Here is an 11,417-nt window from a genome sequence, read left to right on the forward strand (position 1 = left end):
TACATCTGACAAATGTCCACTTGCATTCATTAACTTCCCTCTCCAATTTCTCTGTCTTTGCCAGTATTTCTATCACTTTACCACCAAGACTTCTACTACTAGTCATGCATGCAACTTTTTTAATCCTTCATTTCCTAAATCCAATTAATCAACAATTGTTTGCAAGTCATCTACTACTCGTCCAGTATAAGTAATGGTACTGGGAGAATTCAAAAGAAATATAAGCCATGATCTGACCAAAAATCTGCAATTAATATATAGAAAGTGTCAGATGATTATTAGTGCCAAATGAAAACACTGATTTTATTACAGTAGGAATTTTGAGGAGAGACCTATTGGCATGGATCAAGAAGTCAAGAAAGGAAGGTTTTATAGAAGAATTTAATATCCAATCAGGCCTTAAGTTTGACCTAAAGATGTAGATTATACATACAAATTTACCTGTGCTTATCCCAAAACCTCACTTAAAAAAAATACCAAAGAAGAGAAGTCATGAACCTATAACAAGTACTACTTACTCAAGAACAAAGTCCAAAACACACGGAGGGAATGCCCAGCAAAGATCCTAACTACACTGCCTAGGGGACCTCGCATGGAATCCAGAAAGGGGCAGGTAAAAAGTTACAACAAAATTATGGAGAATGTTAGGCAGATATAGGAATAATAAATGATATGAGCAAAAACACAGATTAGAATGCTTTCACAGAAGGATGAAGTTAATAAAGATGTCAATTAGCTTCCAACAAATTCTGGACTCAAGAGCCACACATTACAGAACACAGCAGTAAACACCAGTAACTAGCTTCTTTATACCCTTGGAAGAAGAATGAACGTCTTTCCTCTGGAAAAACTGAATAAGCCTAGAGAAAGACCACTACATTCTGACACACAGCACTTCTCTCGCATTAAGCATCAGCCTCCCAAATAGTAACAGCAAAATAATCCCTTCCAGTTTATGAGCCACATCTAAAAACACAGGTTTCCCATTCAGTTTTTGAGATCTTACTTTTAAATATGGACAAGACCGGACTTGAGAAAAATGTTCAAGATACAAGACAGAGGTAAAAATCAATCAGAATGCATAATTCCAGAAAAAACAAATACTGAAGCACACACACACACACACAAAAGCCCTTAGTTGGGGCTTACCTGGTGACTCAGTGGTAAAGAATCCCCCTGCCAATGCAGGAGACACAGGTTCAATCCCTGGTCCAGAAAGATCCCACATGCTCGGAGCAACTAAACCCGGGAGCCACAACTATTAAGCCTGTGCTCTAGAGCCCAGGAAACACAACTACTGAGTCTCATGCTACAACTGCTGAAGCCCACACGCCCTACAGCCCACGCTCAGCAGCGAGAGGCCGCCACAGTGAGACGCCCATGAACCACAACTAGAGAGTAACCCGTGCAGCAACAAAGACCCAGCACAAGCAAAAAATAAATAATTTTTAAAAGCCCTTAGTTATTATTACACATCAAACAAGGTGCATTAAAAAAAGAAATAGTTGAACAAGAAAGGGCTTTTTCAAATTAAAAATATTAATGAAATAAATGATAATGGTTTGGAAAACAAAATAAAAACTCTCAAAATATCAAGCAAAATAATTTAAAAAACAACAGAAAAAAAGATGGAAAGTCTGAAACAAATGATATAAAATACAGGTTTTGTGCTAGGAAGTTCAACATCTGACATATGGAGAGAAGAAAATTATCAAAGAAAAGTACAAAATAAAATTCCAAAGTTTGTAAGGTTGGTTTCCAGCTTCGAGTAACCCACTAAAAGAAGAGAAATATTTTTTTAAAGAACAGAAATATTAACAAATGAAAATAGTCATATTAGGAGATGCCCTCACAATATTTCAAAACACTATGAAAAAGAGGAAATACTAAAATTTTCCTGCAAGAAGAAAAATGTCAAGAATAAAGACATTATCAGACATACAAGAACACATACGGTTTTTCTCACACCCTTTATTAGAAAGTTTTGGGGAATGTGCTCCAGTAAAAGGAGCTTCCCTGGTGGCTCAGATGGTAAAGCATCTGCCTATAATGCAGGAGACCCTGGTTCAATCCCTGGGTCAGGAAGATCCTCTGGAGAAGGAAATGGCAACCTATTCAGGTACTCTTGCCTGGAGAATCCCATGGATGGAGGAGCCTGGCGAGCTACAGTCCATGGGGTCGCAAAGGGTCAGACACAACTGAGCAACTTCACAAAAGGAAGGGAGCAACCCAAAAGACATGAGCCAAAAGAGTAAACCAAAAAAGAAAGAGTTGACTCAAACAGGAAGGAATTAAGGGAAGTCTCTGATTGAGAAGGGGAGAGACCTCAAAAGGAAAGAAAGATACCCTGGAAAAGGGAATGGCTACCCACTCCAGAATTCTGGCCTGGAGAATTCACGGGGTCACAAAGAGTTGGACATGACTGAGCAACTTTCACTTTCACTACAATTACTTCCTGTGGTCTGTATGGATGTGAGAGTTGAACTGTGAAGAAGGCTGAGCGCCGAAGAATTGATGCTTTTGAACTGTGGTGCTGCAGAAGACTCTTGAGAGTCCCTTGGACTGCAAGGAGATCCAACCAGTCCATTCTAAAGGAGATCAGCCCTGGGATTTCTTTGGAAGGAATGATGCTGAAGCTGAAACTCCAATACTTTGGCCACCTCATGCAAAGAGTTGACTCATTGGAAGACTCTGATGCTGGGAGGGATTGGGTGCAAGAGGAGAAGGGGATGACAGAGGATGAGATGGCTGGATGGCATCACTGACTCGATGGACGTGAGTCTGAGTGAACTCCGGGAGTTGGTGACGGACAGGGAGGCCTGGCGTGCTGCAATTCATGGGACCACAAAGAGCCAGACACGACTGAGCGACTGAACTGAACTGAATAGGCTTGGTGATAACCATCCCACATAGAAACAAAACGATGAAGACTGAGTAATGAAGACACCAAGAAAATACATTTTTAAAATAGTCATTAAAATTAAACATAATCTTTCAGCATTTTTAACATTGTGCAACAGCAGGCCTGTCCTTTCTTTTACTATTTTCTCCCCCAGACAACCTTGAGCTGCACTTTATGAGTAGCACATGCAGACTTTCTGAGGAGAAACATGGAATTTATTACGTCAAGTGTCAGGGGCCACACTTCAGCCTTCAGATGGGCATGTCGGCATGCTGGACTTACAGCCTGTCTTTTTCTTTGAGGTCTCTCTCCTTCTCATCAGCTCCTTTTCAATGTGATTCCTGCCCTCATCCACAAATAAGTTCTGAGCCTCTGAATGCCATTAATTTCTGTACCAAGAATGCTCTTTGTTTCGTGTCTCTCAAAAATTCGGGCTTACTTTTGGGTCAAAATTCCAATGAAAGTTATCTTCTTTTGGTAATCTTTAGACATTTACAACCAGAAGCAGAATATTTCTATGCCAGAGCATGTCTGAATTTCTGTTATAGTCCTTGACATGCACATAAACTTTAACAGTTATCAGTATCAGTTCAGTTCAGTTCAGTCACTCAGTTGTGTCTGACTCTTTGCGACCCCATGAACCACAGCATGCCAGGCCTCCCTGTCCATCACCAACTCCTGGAGTTTACTCAGACTCACGTCCATTGAGTCGGTGATGCCATCCAGCCATCTCATCCTCTGTCATTCCCTTCTCCTCCTGCCCCCAATCCCTCCCAGCATCAGAGTCTTTTCCAATGAGTCAACTCTTCGCGTGAGGTGGCCAAAGTACTGGAGTTTCAGCTTCAGCATCAGTCCTTCCAATGAACACCCAGGACTGATCTCCTTGAGGATGGACTGGTTGGATCTCCTTGCAGTCAAAGGGACTCTCAAGAGTCTTCTGCAACACCACAGTTCAAAAGCATCAATTCTTCAGTGCTCGGCTTTCTTCACAATCCAACTCTCACATCCATACATGACCACAGGAAAAACTATAGCCTTGACTAGATGGACCTTTGTTGGCGAAGTAATGTCTCTGCTTTTTAATATGATATTTAGGTTGGTCATAACTTTTCTTCCAAGGAGTAAGCGTCTTTTAATTTCATGGCTGCAATCACCATCTGCAGTGATTTTGGAGCCCCAAAAAATAAAGTCTGACACTGTCTCCACTGTTTCCTATCCATTTCCCATGAAGTGATGGGACCAGATGCCATGATCTTCGTTTTCTGAATGTTGAGCTTTAAGCCAACCTTTTCACTCTCCTCTTTTACCTTCATCAAGAGGCCTTTTAGTTCCTCTTCACTTTCTGCCATAAGGCTGGTGTCATCTGCATATCTGAGGTTACTGATATTTCTCCCAGCAATCTTGATTTCAACTTGTGATTTTCCAGCCCAGCATTTCTCATGATGTACTCTGCATAGAAGTTACATAAGCAGGGTGACAATATGCAGCCTTGACGTACTCCTTTTCCTATTTGGAACCAGTCTGTTGTTCCATGTCCAGTTCTAACTCTTGCTTCCTGACCTGCATATAGGTTTCTCAAGAGGCAGGTCAGGTGGTCTGGTATTCCCATCTCTTTCAGAATTTTCCACAATTTATTGTGATCCACACAGTCAAAGGCTTTGGCATAGTCAATAAAGCAGAAATAGATGTTTTCTGGAACTCTCTTGCTTTTTCAATGATCCAGCAGATGTTGGCAATTTGATCTCTGGTTCCTCTGCCTTTTCTAAAACCAGCTTGAAAATCTGGAAGTTCACAATTCACATATTGCTGAAGCCTGGCTTGGAATTTTGAGCATTACTTTACTAGTATGTGAGATAAGTGCAATTGTGCAGTAGTTTGAGCATTCGTTGACATTGCCTTTCTTTGGGATTGGAATGAAAACTGACCTTTTCCATTCCTGTGGCCACTGCTGAGTTTTCTAAATTTGTTGGCATATTAAGTGCAGCACTTTCACAGCATCATCTTTCAGGATTTGAAATAGCTCAACTGGAATTCCATCACCTCCACTAGCTTTGTTCATAGTGATGCTTCCTAAGGCCCACTTGACTTCACACTCCAGGATGTCTGGCTCTAGGTGAGTGATCACACCATTGTGATTATCTGGTTTGTGAAGCTCGTTCTTGCACAGTTCTTCTGTGTATTCTTGCCACCTCTTCTTAATATCTTCTGCTTCTGTTAGGTCCATACCATTTCTGTCCTTTATCGAGGCCATCTTTGCATGAAATATTCCCTTGGCATCTCTAATTTTCTTGAAGAGATCTCTAGTCTTTCCCATTCTGTTGTTTTCCTCTATTTCTTTGCACTGATCACTGAGGAAGGCTTTCTTATCTCTCCTTGCTATTCTTTGGAACTTTGCATTCAGATGCTTATACCTTTCCTTTTCTCCTTTGCTTTTCACTTCTCTTCTTTTCACAGCTATTTGTAAGGCCTCCTCAGACAGCCATTTTGCTTTTTTACATTTCTTTTCCATGGGGATGGTCTTGATCCCTGTCTCCTCTACAATGTCTCAAACCTCATTCCATAGTTCATCAGGCACTATCTACCAGATCTAGTCCCTTAAATCTATTTCTCACTTCCACAGTATAATCATAAGGGATTTGATTTAGGTCTTACCTGAATGGTCTAGTGGTTTTCCCTACTTTCTTCAATTTAAGTCGAATTTGTCAATAAGGAGTTCATGATCTGAGCCACAGTCAGCTCCCAGTCTTATTGTTGCTGACTGTATAGAGATTCTCCATCTTTGGCTGCAAAGAATATAATCAATATGATTTTGGTGTTGACCATCTGGTGATGTCCATGTGTAGAGTCATCTCTTGTGTTGTTGGAAGAGGGTGTTTGCTATGAGCAGTGCGTTCTCTTGGCGAAACTCTGTTAGCCTTTGCCCTGCTTCATTCTGTACTCCAAGGCCAAATTTGCCTGTTACTCCAAGTGTTTCTTGACTTCCTACTTTTGCATTCTAGTCCCCTATAATGAAAAGGACATCTTTTTGTGGTGTTAGCTCTAAAAGGTCTTTTAGGTCTTCATTGAACTGTTCAGCTTCCTCGGTGTTACTGGTTGGGGCATAGGCTTGGATTACTGTGATATTGAATGGTTTTCCTTGGAAATGAACAGAGATCATTCTGTCCTTTTTGAGATTGCATCCAAGTACTGTATTTTGGAGCCTTTTGTTGACCATGATGGCTACTCCATTTCTTCTAAGGGATTCCTGCCCACAGTAGTAGATATAATGGTCATCTGAGTTAAATTCACCCATTCTAGTCCATTTTAGTTTGCTGATTCCTAGAATGTTGACGTTCACTCTTGCCATCTCCCGTTTGACCACTTCCAATTGGCCTTGATTCATGGACCTGACATTCCAGGTTCCTATGCAATATTGCTCGTTATAGCATCGGACCTTGCTTCTATCACCAGTCACATCCACAGCTTTTCCAAGGTAAGGAGCAGTGGCTGCTCTTTGTTGGAGCAGCCATGAAGAGATACCCCACATCCAAGGTAAGAGAAACCCAAGTAAGACGGTACGTGTTGCAAGAGGGCATCAGAGGGCAGACACACTGAAACCATAATCACAGAAAACTAGTCAATCTGATCACATGGACCACAACCTTGTCTAACTCAATGAAACTAAGCCACACCGTGTGGGGCCACCCAAGATGGGCGGGTCATCGTGGAGAGGTCTGACAGAATGTGGTCCACTGGAGAAGGGAATGGCAAACCACTTCAGTATTCTTGCTTTGAGAACCCCATGAACAGTATGAAAAGGCAAAATGATAGGATACTGAAAGAGGAACTCCCCAGGTTGGTAGGTGCCCAATATGCTACTGGAGATCAGTGGAGAAATAACCGCAGAAAGAATGAAGGGATGGAGCCAAAGCAAAAAGAATACCCAGCTGTGGATGTGACTGGTGATGGAAGCTATCAGTGTACCCCCTACTACATTTATGAAACATTAAAGAGCAAAGGTCAGATTTGGTTCAACTTGTCAGGTCCCTCTACAGAACCTTGTACATATAAGATTTCAGTTTTGTCAGCTGAATTGAATTGACCTCTCTTGATCAAGACTATCTAGTTATAGTCATGTGTCTATACCATCAAGTCTAACATCAAAGTCTTTCCATCTTTCATAGCTGTATAAGCCTATTCTATTTCATTTTCCACTTGACCCCAACACAAATACATCAATACAGCTGTTATCAGTGATTCTCAGCAACAGGTGTACACTAGAATTCCTTAAAACTTTTAAGAAATACCATTGCCCAAATATCTCCCACACAGAATTTTAAGATTGGTCAAGCGTGGGGCCTAGGTGTCTGTGTTTTTAAAAAGCACTCTAGATTCTAATATGCAACCATGGTTAAGAAATGCTAAGCTTTTATATTTACCTCACTTTTTGCTAGCAGCAAACTCATTTACCTTTAATAATATTCTCAGATTGTCCTACCTATCTATTTTGGTGATTTTCAGACACTGATGTATTTGTACAGGATTCACTTAGAAGTTTTGCCTCCTTCAGGAAGTCTTCCCCCACTACTCTCATCTGCTGTAGTCTTCCATAGTCTCATATTTTACTGACTTACTATTTCAGAGTCACATATCAGTGCTCAGCTTTCCACTCCAAAGGCCAGGAGGGCAGGGAGTCTGATAAATAAATATTGCACTAAATAAATATGCCACTCACAATTGCTTCTTTGGTTTGATCACATTTTAAGTTGAATACTTCATACAAAATAAATGAAAATAATAAAAACTAAATGTACAAAAATTTTCTGATTATATTTCCATAGCATAAAGAGCCCAGACTCTAGAATCAGACATACCTTAATTTGAATCCTAGCCCCAACACCAGTAGTTGTGTGGTCTTGGGCAAATTATTAACTTTTCTGAGTCCTAGTTTTCTGATATGTAGAAAATGAGTAATAGAAGTAGCTACCTCATTAAATTGTTGTAATGATCAAATGAAGGTACATAAAATGTTTATCTAAACATCTAATATATACATATATATTAAGCAATCAGTTTATAAATACCTTTATTATTTAAGTGAAAAGTTCATAACTACTTTTAAATTACTACTTTGTTGAGAAAAAGCATCCACATTTTACATCTTTTCTTCACAAGTAAAGATAAGTGATCCTTTATGCTTTATTGTGATATCTAACCAGATTATTTTCCCATCACAAAGCTTAAATGCATTATGTTAGAATGCTCATTACATGAAATGCTCTAAGTAATTTCAATGCTTATGGATACATCATCGCATTATATGCAGTTGCCTACAATTTACAGATTTTAATTTAGTTACTAAATAGTAGGAAATTCTGATTAAGAATTCACCAGAGGGGAGAAATCAGATTGAAGGGGAGTCCGTATCATGGGCCATTTAGCTGAATTAAACTCAGCTTCCATGTGCTGGTACAAGGGAATGATTAGAATCCTACATCTCTGGTTATTACAAACATCAAGTTGATTACCACCCAATCTACAGCTCTGTATTTTCACACTCACCACCCATGACTTCAGAGCATTTCACTAATGAAACTCAACAGGGAGAAAAACTGAGTGTTTTTCCTTCACCTTGTGCAATCTCACTCAGCTAACTATTTTGAAGTTGCCCCCAGATGACACCACTCAGAAAGATGAGAAAAGGGATCATGAAGGTAAAGGAGAGAGAGAGGGGGAAGGAGGCAGGGGAAAGACCACAGGCCTCAAATCATATAACCAAGAAAATCAATGAAAATTCATTATAAAATAATGCAGAAAAATGTTGAGTTTTATTTACTTTGCTCCAAACCCCACTCTTTAAGGTGTGTTATTGTTTTCCTATTTAGAAAGTTCTGAGAGATTTATACAACTGAAGTATTTCACTGTTTTATTAAAGATCATTTTTAAATGAGCACTGAGCAATTTATAGAAAAATCTATGTCCACTTTGGCTCATGTGATTCAGCCCTACCTGTGACAGGCTCGATAAACTGTTATTGCTTCATATTATTAAATAGTTTTGCAACTATGAAAACAAAAATATAAGTTTCACTTTTCCATTCATTCTTGAGATTTCCCCCAGCCATCTCTCTCTTTTCTTTCTAAAGCTTTGTTCTTTATTTCCTTCACCCAGTGCCTTTGCTTTAGCTCTGTATCAGAATATACATTCACACTCTTTAAACAGTGTTTTAAGATCAACGCATGAGTTTTCATCTGAAGTGTATAGGTTTCTGCTGCGTTTAGCAATTTAAAAAGAGAAAAGCAGCTTTGACAGGCTCATATTTTCACCATGCAATTTCACTTACAAGGTACAACTGAGGAAACTTCATATGCAAAAGCAGTAGAATGTACACAAACTGCATTTTTCCTCATCAAATCACACATTGAAATAGTTGGTGGATTGCCTAAAAATCAATTATCAAACTTTTTTAATTCTAAGAACTTCAGCTTTCAATATAAAAATTGAAAATATTTTTCTAAGTTTTTAGTTTTTGCTTATCAACTTTCAGGCAAAAACAGAAGTAGCAATGTCTGTTTCTGCCTAATAAATGATACAGCAGCAGCCTTACAAAGGATAACACAAGGAAATCATTTGTTTCTTCATACACACAGGAATAGAAAAACACTTTTTAATGTAAACATACTTGAGATGCTGAGGTATGTTGTGAAAAGTTAGGTCTTGTGTAAATACACTTGTTTGTTTGACAAACAAGAGCACGTTTCAAAGGTTATCTATGCCTGTAGGCTTATACCAGAAAGACTATTTTTTCTTTTTTTAATGTACCTTTGGGACACAGGGGTGATGATAATATACATTACAAAACAAGTGCAGAAATTAGGAAGAGTGAAGGAGAAAAAAATATTTTTCCAGTTATACAAATTGGTTATCAATTTTTCCTCCAAAGACCAAAACAACTTAACTACTGGAAAGTCAATGAAATTATTTTTCAATATTGTGAACAGACACAGCAGAATAGGGGATCTTCATTTAAAATCCTCTGCAGTCAAAATAAACCCATTAGAACTTCAGTATTGGGGAGCAGTGTTTTGAGCTTTGAGAAGGAACACACAAATAAGAATTATGTGGGGACCCACTCACCACAAAGTGACCAGTTAGTTTTTATGGAGTCCACATTAGTGCTAGCATAGCAACACCTACTGGTTCATTTATGAAGTAAAGTTGAAACCATCATGGCCAGAAATCAGTTCCTCCATCTTAATGAGAAAAATTGCAACTTAATTTATATAGAGAGGTGTCTATATATTAAAATGACTGCTTCCAAACCAAAGAATGGAAAGGAAAGCCACAGCTGTGGCAGGAAACACTAACTTTATGTTTAGAATGCCACTAGGGCAATTGTTACACTTCTCTGTAAACTGAATGTGTCATCCAGCCTGCTTCTAAAAATTATGCCACGGTTGAGACTGATCCTGACCCTCTCCCTTCCCCCTCCTCCCCTAATCCCTCCCCCATCTTCTCCTTCTTCATGCTTTGTTTCAAGGGAGTCGCACAGTTCCAGGAAACCATTCACAAGAGGACTGAAAGGATTGAAGTAAGCTGAGAGGCATCGTGTTTATTTTTATCACCGATATGAAGTCTAGTCACCAAACAATGAATAATACAGCATGCAACGTTGTAGTCTGCCAGCTCTACCAACTCCTGAACAACATCTTAACTTAAAGAGACATTCAGGAACAAGAATCACAAAAAATAGAGCTGCAGAGAGCAGAAGTACCCAAAGGAAAATACAGTCAGATCACTACTAATCCCAAAGTTCAGTAGAATTTGACCTTGCCAATATTTAGCAATGCCAGAGCTCCTGCTTTAAACCTCTCTGCTCTGTAATAATTCCTTGAAAAAACAGCCCCAGGAAAGTAAGCAAGAAATCATCTACTGCCAGTTAACCAAGCTATAGGCCTGGACACTGACTGGCTAAGCCCATGCCTCCAAAGGGCTTCCCATGTGGCGCTAGTGGTAGAGACCCCACCTGTTAACACAGAAGACAAAAGAGGCGCAGGTTCGATCCCTGGGTCAGGAAGATCCTCTGGAGAAGGAAATGGCAGCCCACTCCAGAATTCTTGCCTGGAGAATCCCCATGGACAGAGGATCCTGGCGGGCTACAGGCCCCAAAGAGTCAGAGATGACTGAGTTCAGATGCAAGTGTGCATGCACAAGAATACACACACACACACACACACACACACAGAGAGCCTTGGCAATAGTTAGTCTTTGCTCTCCAATGAGTGAGCCCCTCAAGGAGTTCATGAGGTGGGCGATAGGAACTAATCCAAGGAAAGCCAAGGCCTGAGGGCTAAAGTTTCGGAACACTGGCAACTTTGGTCAGTCTCCAAAACTCTGAAATAAAAACCCTTTCCCTCCTAGATAAGGCAGTAATTTCTGCTTACAGTCTCCAAGGATTGTATAAATTGACTGTCTGCTATTCCCAGTCTGTGCAGTCCCACCTTTCAGTTCAGATGGACTCCGTAGCAGTTTTATT

General features: G+C 39.8%; 1 non-coding gene across 1 annotated transcript; it reads left to right on the top strand.

The window, feature by feature from the left end:
* Positions 1-2,013: 2,013 nt before the first annotated feature.
* Positions 2,014-2,086, top strand: TRNAY-AUA (transfer RNA tyrosine (anticodon AUA)). The gene has a single exon. It is a non-coding gene; the product is annotated as a tRNA-Tyr (tRNA).
* Positions 2,087-11,417: the final 9,331 nt, after the last annotated feature.

The sequence above is a fragment of the Bos indicus genome, chromosome 7, assembly GCF_029378745.1.
Source record: "Bos indicus isolate NIAB-ARS_2022 breed Sahiwal x Tharparkar chromosome 7, NIAB-ARS_B.indTharparkar_mat_pri_1.0, whole genome shotgun sequence".
Lineage (NCBI taxonomy): Eukaryota > Metazoa > Chordata > Mammalia > Artiodactyla > Bovidae > Bos > Bos indicus.